Source organism: Sarcophilus harrisii, chromosome 2 (genome assembly GCF_902635505.1).
Source record: "Sarcophilus harrisii chromosome 2, mSarHar1.11, whole genome shotgun sequence".
In the NCBI taxonomy this organism is placed as follows: domain Eukaryota; kingdom Metazoa; phylum Chordata; class Mammalia; order Dasyuromorphia; family Dasyuridae; genus Sarcophilus; species Sarcophilus harrisii.
This window is the reverse complement of record NC_045427.1, coordinates 261,074,162-261,087,758: the sequence shown is the minus strand read 5'-3', so window position 1 is coordinate 261,087,758 and position 13,597 is coordinate 261,074,162. Positions and strand designations below refer to the sequence as shown.

At 36.8% G+C, this 13,597-nt stretch overlaps 1 pseudogene; it reads left to right on the top strand.

Annotated features, from left to right (window-relative positions):
- The first annotated feature begins 8,578 nt into the window (after positions 1 to 8,578).
- Positions 8,579 to 9,506, top strand: LOC100928239 (annotated as a pseudogene).
- The last annotated feature ends 4,091 nt before the right edge of the window (positions 9,507 to 13,597 follow it).

Genomic DNA, 13,597 nt, shown 5'->3' with positions numbered 1-13,597 from the left:
TAGGATGTTTCCCTTCTTTTCCTCACTGTATTTTTTTTATTCATGCAAAAGCCAAAATAAGTTTTAATATTCTTTTTTTTCAAACTACTTAACTGTAGAGATAAAGGAACACTAACAGTCAAAGTCTGACTTTTTAAAAAGCTTCTTGACTGTTTAGAATTCAGTTAACACTAGGTAACTTTGCCTGAGGCTGTTCTAGGCCTGTTGCTGGAATCTATTTCAATATTCTGGGTGTGGTTTTATTCTGGTGTTCCTTAAACTTAATTCAAAATTCTAGTTCATGTTTATTTTAGGCAGATTTAAAAATCGTTCTCTTCCCCATTAAAATTCCACTGGACCCTTTAAATTATTTTATATTCTGTAGCATATTAGTTCTCTTTTTTCTGAATCTTCTTTTCTCCCATTTACCTTTGTTATCCAGATCTATAAGCCCCAACTACAAAAGAAATGATAGATAACAAACCAACCATACTGGAACCATGCCATTTGAGGGTGTGGAGGCAACTCCTTCTACAGCATATCAGAGAAGGCAGCAGCAAAATAAATACAGGAGCCAAACATGAAACCATATGAACGTATATCTCCTACTTAAATAGGCCGTCCTGAATGTTCAAAAAGTTAAAAACTTTTTATTAGGATTCCCTCATTAAATGTAAGAAACATTTATTAAGTGCCTACTCTGTTCAAGGCCACTGTGCTAGGCAATGGGAATGCACAGACAAAAAAATCCTTGTCTTTTACTAGGAGGATAAAATACATAGAGAAGTATCTATGGAGTAATTTCATGAGGGAGAGAGCAGTTTATTGCTCAAAATAAATGTCCATTTATTAGGGTTGGGGGGGGGGGGGGTTATCAAAAAGGTCTTTGCATAAGAAGTAGTTCCTGAACTATGCTATAAAGGAAGTTTAGACTCTACAAAGTACTGTAAAAGGAGAATATTTCTGATGTAGGAGACTACTTGTGTAAAGAAAAAGAGGTAAGTTAGAATGTTGTTTATACAGAGGATAGCTCATAAACTAATTTGACTGTAATGGAAAATATATAAAGGGTAGGGGCAGCTAAGTGGCACAGTGGATAGAGCACCAGCCCTGAAGTCAGGAGGACCTGAGTTCAAATTTGACCTCAGACACTTAACATTTCCTAGCTGTGTGACCCTGGGCAAGTCACTTAACCCCCGATTGCCTGGGGAGGGGGGAGGGGGGAATATATGTAAAGGGAGAGGTGAGACATAGATTTAAGGAAGCCTTTGAATGTTAGGTTAAACATTGATTGCTGTAGCATCAATTAATTTAATTTTTTAAGGTTTGTTTTTTTTTTTTTTTTTTTTTTTTTTTTAGTTTAGTTGCCAAGGTAGTTTTATTTTTTCCTTAGAAAAAATACTCTTCAACTAAAAAAGCATTTAGTTTCTCTTCTTTACATCTTCCTACTCCCCCCATGGAAAAGTAAATCATAAAATCTTTGTGATAATATGCAGTTAAGCAAAATAAATTTCCCTAAGGGATATTTTCAAAAATATCTCCTTCTGTTGAGGTTGGGAAGGGAACCCCAAAAGTTTGGGGTTACAGACCAGTGTCACGAGGTATCTCAAAAGAATCTTCAGGCTTGAGCCCATTTCCTAGTCAAGGGGCAAAGTTTATTGTAATTGTAATGTAATTCTGGAGAAACTGAGGCAAGATAGAGATTAGAGAGATTTTAATATTTTATTTGGATTTCTGAGAGATAGAAATTTTCTGGGACCAAAGAATCCATTTTGGTCCCAGAGCTGATGTCCTAAAGCATGCAGCAGTAGCAGCAGCAGTAGCATCAAATGTGAGATTCCATTGAATTATATCTGTGGCTCCAAGATCAGGGAGACAAAGGCAAGGAGTGGAGTCCAAACACTGAGAGTGGGAATTTCCAGGCAGGGACCATCAGTCCGGTTCTGACAGGGTGGGGGTTGAGGATCATAAATTCTGATAAACTGGGAGTGAAGGGGGTAGTCATTAGAGACAGAAAGTATGGAATTTTAGAGATAGAGGATGCCAATTAGGCATCTGAGACAGGACATCTGGAGTTTTATCTTTTGGAATGCCAGAGTGACCAAATCTCCATAGCCCCAATTATTTCAGTCCTAATGAACAGGAAAGGGGGATTGCAACCAGGAGGATTGAGGCAGAACAATTAAGGAACTGAGGCAGGACAATAAAAGGAAACTGTGGTACAACATTCCACACTCTCCCTTCTGAATATTCAAATCTTCCCTTAGATACCTGGGAGGTCTTAGCACCATAATTTTGACCAACCCTGTGTGAGGCAAAGAAACCAAAATAAAAGTAGAAAAATGCAAGGACTTATGGAAAGGAGAAGTCTCTCCCTGACAACCTCAGAGTTAACAGCAGTACAAAGGCTCTTCCTGTTGCAAACATTTCAGGTCCTCTGAAGTTCTGGAGCATCATCTCAATCAGGGAATCCAGCTTGAGATGGACAAATCACTATGAGTTAGGTCTGTAGTCAATTGTGCACTTAACAGCCTCTGCTTATAGAGGGAGTAGCAGTGCTCAAGACAGTTGTGCTGCTCTTCCTAGGAGGGGCACCCCATGACTGTCTGAAACTCCAGGGGGGTAGCTTCCCTAATTTCTTATCTCTTCTTCCCTTTTTGATTTAACTGAAAGGAATCACCCAAGGAGGAGTAAATAAATTGTCAAGTAACCATTCCACATATAAATCCTGACAGTGAATTAAAGTTCCCGAACATAACAGATTAGTACAGTACGGTTTCCTAAAAATCCCTCAAACAATTACATATTCTGAAGGAAGGGAACTTCCTTAACAGCAGTAATTATACAATTTTAATATTTCCATCCCAAATCTTAAACACACAGTAATAGATGTCCTTGTCAGGGTTTAGCAATAATTCATCAACCATTCCCAAATTCCCCATATTAAAGTCCATCAGGGGCAGAGGGTGAAGTCTCATTCAAAACTGCTTCCTGCTGAGAATGGGCAAAGGGCTGACTCTCAGTCCACGGAGGGGGATGGGTATAGTATGACGTGCTGAAAATGATCAAAGTTTCCATTGGGCTGATCCCAATCCCAGAAGCAGGTCTATATACTGTAATTTTAACTAAAATCTAGAACAAAAACCAAATCTAACAAGTAAAGGTTAGAACAATCTGAGACAGAAAGACTGGTTTTCACAGGGAACTGCAACAAAACGTGGAGAGGCCAGTATAGACTGACCAGCAGCTTCCTATGTGAAGAGACAAGTTTGCCTCACAGGACAGACAAACAGTTGTAGTCCCAATAAACAAAACAGCAGTTAGGTCTCACAGACTACTGTTCATTGTCCTCTTATTATTTAGAAACCTTTAAAAACCTGAATATCTACAGACACAAATATCCAGTAACATACAGATGACCAGGCTAAATACTTGTCTATGTATTTAGGATATGATTACATATAATCAGATTGGCAACAGCAAGGCATGACATAATAGAACTGCATTAACAATTTCTATTGATCATTTGCTCTGATCAGTCACAGGAGGAAAAAATACAGGGATATGACTATAACATAATATAAGCAGTCAAAAATGATTCTTCAGCATATACAGGATAAAATAGCCTTAACTCAGTTCTACTCCAGGTAATTGTCCCAATAACTTTCAGAAGGTGGAGCTTTAGAACCCCCAAAAGTAATATTAGCTACAAGCCCAAGAAATTTTGCCTCGAATAACAAATCCCATTAACCAAAGTTTCAGATAAAACCTTAACAGGCATTTTCCATGACTTTACATTGATAACAGTAAGAAATTTGTCCCTGAAAGTTCATATAATTATCTTTCATATCTAAGTAGATGTTTCATAAGTGAACACTACACAAATCATTTTCCTTTTAAAATACACAATACATAGAAAAATCCCAAATTGCATATTGTCCATAACAAAAACATTTTCAAAAGGACAAAGGAAAAAAACTGTTTTTCTCAGAGGCCCTTTAAATAATGAGCATAACTTCAGAATGACTCAATACAATCAATTAAAACTTATACAGAATATCCTATATGGAATATCCTAATTCCACATAAAAGAATCCAAAATGTTCTTTAAAATATTAATTAAAATATTTTAACATCTACTGGTCATCCTGACATTTAGGGGAGGGGGTGGGGGGGTAAGAGGTGAAAAATTGGAACAAGAGGTTTGGCAATTGTTAATGCTGTAAAGTTACCTATGTATATATCCTGTAAATAAAAGGCTATTAAATAAAAAAAAAAATATATTAATTAAATTTTAAAAAATAACCCTACCAAATTATAGATCACAGTTATGACCATATTCCTTAAACAAGAAAACCATTATGTACCTAAAGAAATAAATATTCAATCAATTAATTTACTATAATAAAAGTGGGCCATCCCTTTAAATCACAATTTGCTCTCTCTATGGAGAGCTAAGCTGCTGCAACTTGGTAAAAAAGCGACTGGAACACACTTAGTCGGGGGAAGGGGAATTAGATTATCACCTTGATGAGGCTCTTTCCATGTGGTTGCCCTTTCCCCATTCCACATGGCATTTCTCCCAAGTCCACGATGCTTCCCAACCCCCACTTCTCACAGCTAACCTTGTCTGACATACTTTAAACAAATTCCCAAACCAACAATCCTTCCAACTAGATGCTCCATTTAAACTATTCATTGCGTTTGCAAATTAATCTTTCTTATCCCAGTTCTTCAGAATTCCTGTCTTATCTTCTTTCCTTTCCTTTCAAAACTTTTAAGATTCACAATACAATGAATAGCTAAATAACTCCATAAAACCCACACACATGTTCAGCAAAGCTGACAAGATTTAAAGCATAACTTGTAATGTTTGCAAATTACCCAATTTATGTTTCAGAAGGCAACATAAACTGAACCAAATCAAATAAAGGTTTTAAAAAGTTTTTTTTTCTTCAGTAGTAAAGTTTTCACAAATTCTGAAATTTTATACTCAGAATAAATCTAGCATGGGCAAGGCAACAGTAAAATTATTTCCCACAATTTCTGAATCATAATACCATTTTAAATTACCCCAAAAGATAATTTTTTTCTTCTACTGCCTGAATTTTCTTCTCACAGCAATTAGCATCAACTTCTTTGTTCTCTAGAGCTCTTATCTCTCCAGGCTGAGTTTGAATTTTATTGCTCTTTCCCTCCTCTCTAAGAGCTTTTCAGGGAGGGAAAAACTTTTCTGCCAGTTTTAAAAGTAGCCAAGCTTTTCCTGTTCCTTTTACTTATAAATTAGTGCAATGGTTTAAGAAGTTAAGAAGAACAAATAATTTTTTTTATGCTAAACACATTTGCTACATTGAAATGACCAATTACCAAATTTCTTAGTCATAGTTCTTAAAACTTAACAGAGCTCTTAATCAACAAAACAACCAAACAAGTCACACAGAACACAGAACACTAATCACACAAGCATAGGCTGCACAATTACAACATTTAACAAGACATTTTACACTCAGGAATGCCCTCAAGGAAGTGTTTTTTTTTTTGTTTTTTTTTGTTTTTTTTCTCAGCTCAAGACTCTTCCCTCAGAAATCCAAACGGAGCCTTTTTAAATAGGCTTCCAAGCCCCAGTTTGGTGCATTTCTCTGCCTTCACAGAGAATGCCCAGAGATAACAGATAGTGCCAAAAGACATTCAGAACCAGAACCAGAGCACAGAATACCAGAACCAAATGACACCACAGCCACATCCGGCCTGTATCTCCCAGATTAATGGTTCATCAACCTAATGTCTGAGGACCTGAAGCTGGCACAGACTGAATAGACAGAAAATCACTTACCTTGCAGGGAGTTTAAAACAGACTCTCCTTTGGCCAGGTGGAGGTGTCTACAAAGAGTCTTGTAACTGCTGAAAAACTGCTCTCTTCCCCAAAACTCTGGAGCAATCCAAAGGGCTAGACTTTCCAAACCAAGAGCCCAGACTTCAGCCATCCCAAAGCCCAAGGCGGAGACCCAATCTCTAATCTCTAATCCTGCTCTCATATCTCACTGGGGCCTCCAAATGTAATGCTGAAGAAACTGAGGCAGGATAGAGATTAGAGAGTGTTTAATATTTTACTTGGATTTCTGAGAGGGAGAGATTTTCTGGGACCAAAGGATCCATTTTGGCCCCTGGGCCGATGTCCTATAGCATTCAGCAGCAGCAAATATGAGATTCCAATAAATTATATCTGTGGCTCCAAGATTGGGGAGACAAAGGCAAGGTAAAGTCTGAACAGTGACAGCGGGAATTTCCAAGAAGGGACCATCAGTCTGGTTCTAACAGGTCGGGGGTAGTCATTAGAGACGAAAAGCCTAGAATTTTAGAGATAGAGGATGCCATTTAGGTATCTGAGATAGGACATCTGGAGTTTTATCTTTTGGAATGCCAGTGGCCAGATATCCATTATCCTAATTATCTCAGTCCGAATGAACAGGAAAGGGGGGGTTGCAACCAGGGGGATTGAGCAGAACAACTCAGGGGAAACTGAGGCAGGACAACAAAAGGAAACTGTGGCACAACAGTAATGCTAATACAAGCAGGCTGAATTACAAAAGAAATGAGCAAAGTTCTGAGAGAGAAGAGACCCCTTTATCCAGCTTTCTATCATTGACATGCTAATTCTATGGCCCACTGGAGTGGTCTCCAGAATTTGGTTATCACTGACCACCAGATTATCTATCTGACAGTTAGCAATAAATTGAGGAGTGGTTCTGGAATTTGGTTCTTAATAACCAGATTATCAGTTATCAATGAATTGAGGAGTGGTTTATTGTCTCAGGAATTTGATCTGTGGGATTATCCTGAGGCCAGAAGCTATCTGACTGAGAAGGGGTCTATTCAGAATCAAACATATTGGGTGTGGGAGTTTCCTGAGACAGACTCCAAAGCCAGAAGATTTGTTATTGTTATTGTTAGAACAGAAGCCCCCCTAAAAATCAGGGACCACAAAATCATATTACTTCACTTCTGCATTGAGTCCTTTAATCCTCTGTCAGGAAGCAACATGCTTCATCAATGGACTTCTTGGAATAGTGGTTCCTAAAACTTTCAAAGCTGTCTTTAAAATGTTGTTATAGTGATAACATTGATGCTGACATTAATAATAATAGCATTTATAATAGCACTTTAAGATTTGGAAGGTGAAAGATTTTAGGGGATCATTTTTTGGCACCGGGTGCAGCTGATGCTGATTGGCAACTCTATTGCCCATAAGCAGTTCTAGGTCACAGTTCAGGGCAGAGAGGTGCAATAGACTTTGTGACTGTAAGGGGACTGGGCCCTTCACAGTGCCAGTCAGGTGAGCAGTGACCACACCTCTCCCTGGATCATACAACCTTAGAAATATTGAAAATTTGCAGACCTCCAGAACTAGCTTTGAAAATTAGCAGCATGAAAAAGTGATAGTGCCTCCCAATCTCTGTGTGAGCAGAGCCCAAATTTGATCATAAAAAGCTACTATGGTGGTAGAGAAGACAAAGGCATGAACTTAGAAGACCACAATGTGAAAACAGCTACAAACAAAGCCTCAAAAAATGCTAGTTAGAACCAAGAATTCCTAGGAGAGTTAAATAGATAAAAATGGTAGAAGAAAAACTGGGAAAATGAGAGTGATGCAAGAAAATTATAAAAAGAGAATTAACAGCTGGGTAAAAAAGACAAAAAAATACTGAAGAAAATAACAACTTAAAAAATAAAACTGACCTAGTGGTAAAAATTCACTATAGAAAAGAATTCCTTTAAAAGCAGTGATGGGAGGAACCCTCTTCATCATCTCTTCCCCCATTCCCATCTCAGTCTTTCTCTTCTCCCCCATATAGTTTTCTGACATGTGGACTAATTTTTTGAGATAGGGGGAGGTAAGATATAAGGAGGAAGGCAACTTGCTATCAAGGTAGAGTCACCAGGAGTGATGGAGTGAATAAAGCCCCAGATATTTTTGGTAGGTATTTTGGGCCATAAGGTGGGGCTTTCATAGGAGGTGTTTTTTTGGTTGAATTTAAGTAGAAAGTGGGTCTTAGTTGTAGTAGACCCTTGGTAGAATTCCCACAGTTACTCCTTGAGGCAAGTAGGATGGGCCATTAAAGGGATTATCTTGTCCTTAAGTGGACCCCTTTGCTGTCCTTAAGTGGGCCTTTGTTGCAGTGGGCCTAGGTTGAATTTTTTGTGAATTCCTTGCACTGACAAAATTATCATGATCCCATAGTTACCAAACCCAATCAGGAGGCCAAGCTCTAGATGTCAACCTCTAAGGTTATTTTCCTCCTATAAAAGAACTTACTAGTATCTTACTTCTATGCTTACTCCTTTTAGGAATTTATTCTCCCAGGGTGTCTTCTCCTTTAGAATGGGGACTTCTGCTAGGGAACTTAGTCTGAGTGCTTCCCCTTATTAATCACTAACTTCTCTTTTGGAACTTAGCCTGCTGCTAAGAGCATAATAAAATCATTGCTTGATTTGGAGATGGTCTAAACCTAACAAGTCTTTTAGATATCTCCAGACACCAGCCTGAAACCCCAGTATATTTTTGGAGTTCAACCCCACATTCCATCAGGAGGAGCTCAAGATGATAAAGGTAACAACTGAGGCTCAGAAATTGCTGCAGCAACTGAATGTTCTGTTGGAATAGGAGTCCAGATGTCAACCAAAACTCTATGACTGAAACTAATTGAATCTGCTCATGATAATGGTCTTCAGATGACTGCAAGGCTGAGGGCTTTGACATGAAAGACGTTATTAAACTAACAAAGTTCTTTGGTTTGTTTTTCTCTAGCTGTGAATTTATTAGACATATTTTCTTTATTATTATTATTACTATTATAGCTTTTTATTTACAAGAATATGCATGGGTAATTTTTTAGCACTGACCCTCGCAAAGCCTTCTGTTTATTGGACACATTTCTGTTCATAATGAAGGTATATTCCAGATATCTTGGATGCGTGGGATTAGGTTGCTTCTGTCTGGCTGTGAAATGGACAGAGGAAGAGAGAAATGTCCCATTAGCCACTTATTTGATCTGAATAAGCTAATATAAATTCAGCTTCTGACCTTCTGAGAATGGAAAAAGTTCTATTAGAGAAAGTGTATTGCAAAGTTAAAACTACTTCTGTCTTTCAGTTTCTACAGTTCTATTATTCACTCATTCATGAAAATTTATCAGGTTTTGAAAGTCAGTTTAAGACATGCTATTGTGTTCTAAGCAAAGCCTTTTTTCTATATATCCTTAATTGCAGCAGAGATTCAAGCACAGAAACATATAGAATTGACAGGAGTAGACTATCTTCAGAAACATTCCAAGATAAATTGCAGAGATCTGACCTTCTGGCAGGAACTTGTAGCAAAGTGCCTAACTAAACACTCATCAAAGGAGTGTTCCAAACCAAATGTTCAGAAGTTGAAATAGATTGTGTCTGCGCATACTGCATGTCAGTTGAAGCATAGTTATTACAAAATCGCTCATCTTCCAACAATCTTAATAGGATTCTTATGGTGAAGAAATTCAACTATTTTGAAGGCTTATTTTACATCAGAACTGTGGACTCCAATATTAGAATGGATTTAAACTGAACCAGAGCAACTAGGTTAGCAATGATGCTTTCAGACTTAAGGGGAAACAGGCTATAGTTGAAAATTGATTATGTGTGCAGCAGTTGGAAATGTGTTCAGGACAAAATTATGATCTTCTTTGAGGCAAGTTTGTAAAAACTAAAATTCAAATGTGAAATCCTAACATAGAAACAGGATGGGAGACTATGCTGTGAATATATAGTTAATATTGATCTAATCTAGTAATATCTGGATTGGTATACTGATTATAGGTAGCAGTGATAGCAAGATGTGATTGACTTTAATTGATGTTATTTGGATGGTGAAGCAAGTTCATATCAAGACAGATCAATTTCAGAAAAATGGTATGATACACTTTAGTATAGTATAATTGTCTATCTGACTGAAGTGAATTGTTTGTCCAGATTCAAATAAGCAGCAATTTAATTTATCAATTATGTGGTAGTTGGAGCACTTAAGGCTAGTTGTAAGTTAATGAATCTAAATTGACATATTGGATTGGGAAAGCTTATAAAGCCTTTAATTAATCAAGGCAATATATAGCTTTCACAATATATAATTTTTACAATAGCTATAATTTGTCCAAATTTCTCTTTGACATCATATTGTGGAAAAAATTTCCTTTTAAAGGTAAACCAAAAAAGCACAGTATATATCTCATCTTGTACTTCATCATGTAAAGAATTTTGCAAATGCATTCTTCAGTTACTTCCAAACATTTGATTCAAGGAAGAATTTCCTTTCTAATTTATCAATCCAAACTTAAATTAGCTGGAAATAATTTAAGAAAGTACCATTATGTTCTGAAAGAAAATGATCTTTCAATAAAACTATTAAAATGCAAAAACAATAGCAGTAGCAACAACAAACAGAGTTGGTCAAATATCCAAGAGACACAAAAGTTCACTGAAGAAACATTCCTTAAAAATTAGAATTGAGCAAATCAAAGTCAATGACTCCATGAGACTTCAAGAAATAATTAAAACAAAGTCAAAAGAAGAAAAAAATAGAGGAAAATGTGAAATATCTTACTTCACAGAAAAACAAATGACCTGGAAAATAGATTGAGGAGAGATAATTTAAGTTTATTGATTTTTAAAAAGAGCCTAGACATCATATTTTAAGAAAATATAAAAGAAGATATATATATTTCAAGAAAATATAAAGGAAAACTGTCCTGCTATCTTGGGTCCAGATGGTAAAATAGAAATTCAAAAACCACCAATCACCTGAAAGAGAATCTCAAATAAAAATTCCCAGGAATATTAGCTCCTTGAGGGTAAAACTATTTTATGTTTATTTTTAAGCCTGATAGACAGTAGGAACAAATGCTTGATTAAAAAAAATTCCAAGTGCTTTGTTTTATCATTTGATCCTCACAATAAGCCTGTGAGGAAGGTGATAGATATTATTATCCTCATTTTACAGATGAGGAAACTGAAGCAGAGAGGTTGTGACTTGCCCAGAGTCAAACAGCTATTAAGTGTTTGAGGCAGGACTAGCACTCAGGTCTTACTGATTAGTCTTACTGACTACTGCTCTAACAACTTTCCAGTTAATTCTGCTCATTTAACTCTGCATCAGTTCATACAAGTCTTCCTAGGTGTCTCTGAAACTGTCCCATTTGTCATTTTTTATGGCACGATAGGATTCCATTACAAATGCCCAAATTGCCATTGCCCAAATACTGGTCATCCCTTTAGTTTCCAGTTTTTTTAGCACCACAAATTTAACTGCTATAAATATTTCTGCATATATGGGTCCTTTTCCCTCTTTGATCTTTCTAGGGTATATATTTATTAGTAGCAAGTCAAAGGGTATCCATAATTTAGTAAACTTTTGTTCACACTTTCATATTATTTTCCAGAATACCTATGCCAACTTATAGCTCTATCAACAAAACATTAATGTGACTGTTTTCCTGAAGCTCCTGCAACAGTTATTATTTTTTAAAATTAATTTTGTTTTGAAGCAGAATCTCAGGATTGCTTTAGTTTGTATTTCCCCAATTAGTGTCTCACACTATTTTTTCAAATGGATATTGAAAGGCTTGAATTTCTTCCTATAAAAACTGTCTGTTGGATGTCTTTTGCTCATTTGTTAATTGGGAAATTATGAAAATATGAAGCAATCAAGTACTGGATTCTAGGAATATTTCTTTTGTCCTGCTGACCTAGTTTTTAAAAAATCAGATTGGTCATTAATTTGCTAAGATAAAATGTCTTTCTGGTACAACTTCCTCACTACAGAAATGTCTCCCAGGTAAGCTCTAATTACATTAGAATTACTACAATCAAGCTGGAATTCTTCCTTTTTATGTACAACAGGACAAGAAAGAATTGCTTTCTTCCTAGCTTTGCTAAATCCAGGTGACAGCTTAAAGACCATTTCACCTGGAACATTTGAAAGCCTGTTAAGCTTTTCTACCTCCTTCAGGTGGGCAGCTTAGCAACAGTCCAAAGCAGTCTTAATTAAGAGATAAACATCTTCATTTTTCAGAGTCCCAAGGGAGCTATGCATTTAGTTATTTGGGTAGAAACAAAGAGTTTTGTATATGTGGATTTAACAGCATGTAGATTTATAATGATTGGACCATGATACTGCCATGCAACTATTTTCTGAATCTCCTCTAGGGTAGACTTTGAAAAATGTTTATGGTTAAAGACAGTGTGACAGAGAACCAGATTTGGATTCTAAAAATCTTTCTTGGATCCAAGTCTCATTTCAATAGAAACTGGCTGTGTTGAACATGGACAAAGCTCTCAGTATCCTGGCAACTCAATGTTGAGGGATGAGATACCCCAACAGTGATGGGGGTCTCCAGTGTGGTGTCGCAGGTTTTGTGAAAGAATTCGCAGTCCCAATCTCCAAGTGAGATTTTTGGCAAAAAATTAAAGAAAATAAAGGAAAAAAGGGTTTATTTTCCCTGAGAAGTCTCTGTGGGCTAGTTCCTGGTTAGGAAATTAGCAAAGATTGAGATACAGGGTCTTGATTTTATTTAACCTTCTATGGCTTGGGGATAGGGAACAATTGAGGGGCTAATTTTCAAATCAATAAGGCTGGTGATTGTTTCCCAGTTTCAATTTCCCAGATCAGTTGGAGGTGGGAGTTTCCTATGGAAACCAGGTAGTTTTCCCAGAGCCAGGAGGGATTGAGATTGAGGGTTTTTCTAATCCAGGTTCTCCCCTTTCCAAAGATCAAGGGGACACAGTTCTATTACAGGAGGTAGAACTGATACAGATTTGCTATGGTAAAGCAAATTAGTTATCTAGACCAATGAAGAATTCACCAAAAAAAAAAAAAAAAAAAAGAATTCTTACATAGTTACATACTATATTTAGTCAGGAAGATCTAAGTAAAATCTGCCTGACACTAGCTGTGTGAAGATGACAAAGTTTTAATCTGTTTCATTTTCTTCATCTATACAATGAGACAGTTGGAACAGATACCTCTAAGTCCTTTTCAAGACTATACGTTCCATGTCTTTTAAACTTTTTCTGAGTGGACCCACACTTACATCACTTAGTCAATAAGACATTGAAAGAATCAACTAAAGTTTATAGTGAAAAGTAAGACTTAATGAATCCAACACTGGCAAAATGGACACACATCTATTTGCCCCTTAACCTTAGTCAAAAAGACCATCCCCTACTAAAATATGTACAGGTCAAGGTCTCTTATTCTACTACTAAGAGAAGGATGGGAGTCAAAGATCCCAAATCAAGTTATTTCGTTAGACATTTTCCCTCTACATTGTTCATGGACTAATTTCCCCATAGGAAGAACAGACTTGATTTAGCAGCATCTTGGCCAAGAATAAATGTTGAACAATATATTGAATGGGAAAAGAGGGCCATGAGCAAAGGCAGCACCAGTGAAAACAAAATGGCAGCCTCCCAAGGCAGGGCAGAGATATAAGTAGCCAGGGACTTTAGAAGTGGTAGGGGCAGATGGGCATTGACCATGATAGTACAGAGGAGCTCAGACTGAAGTGGGTTGTGGTCCCTTTAAGAAACT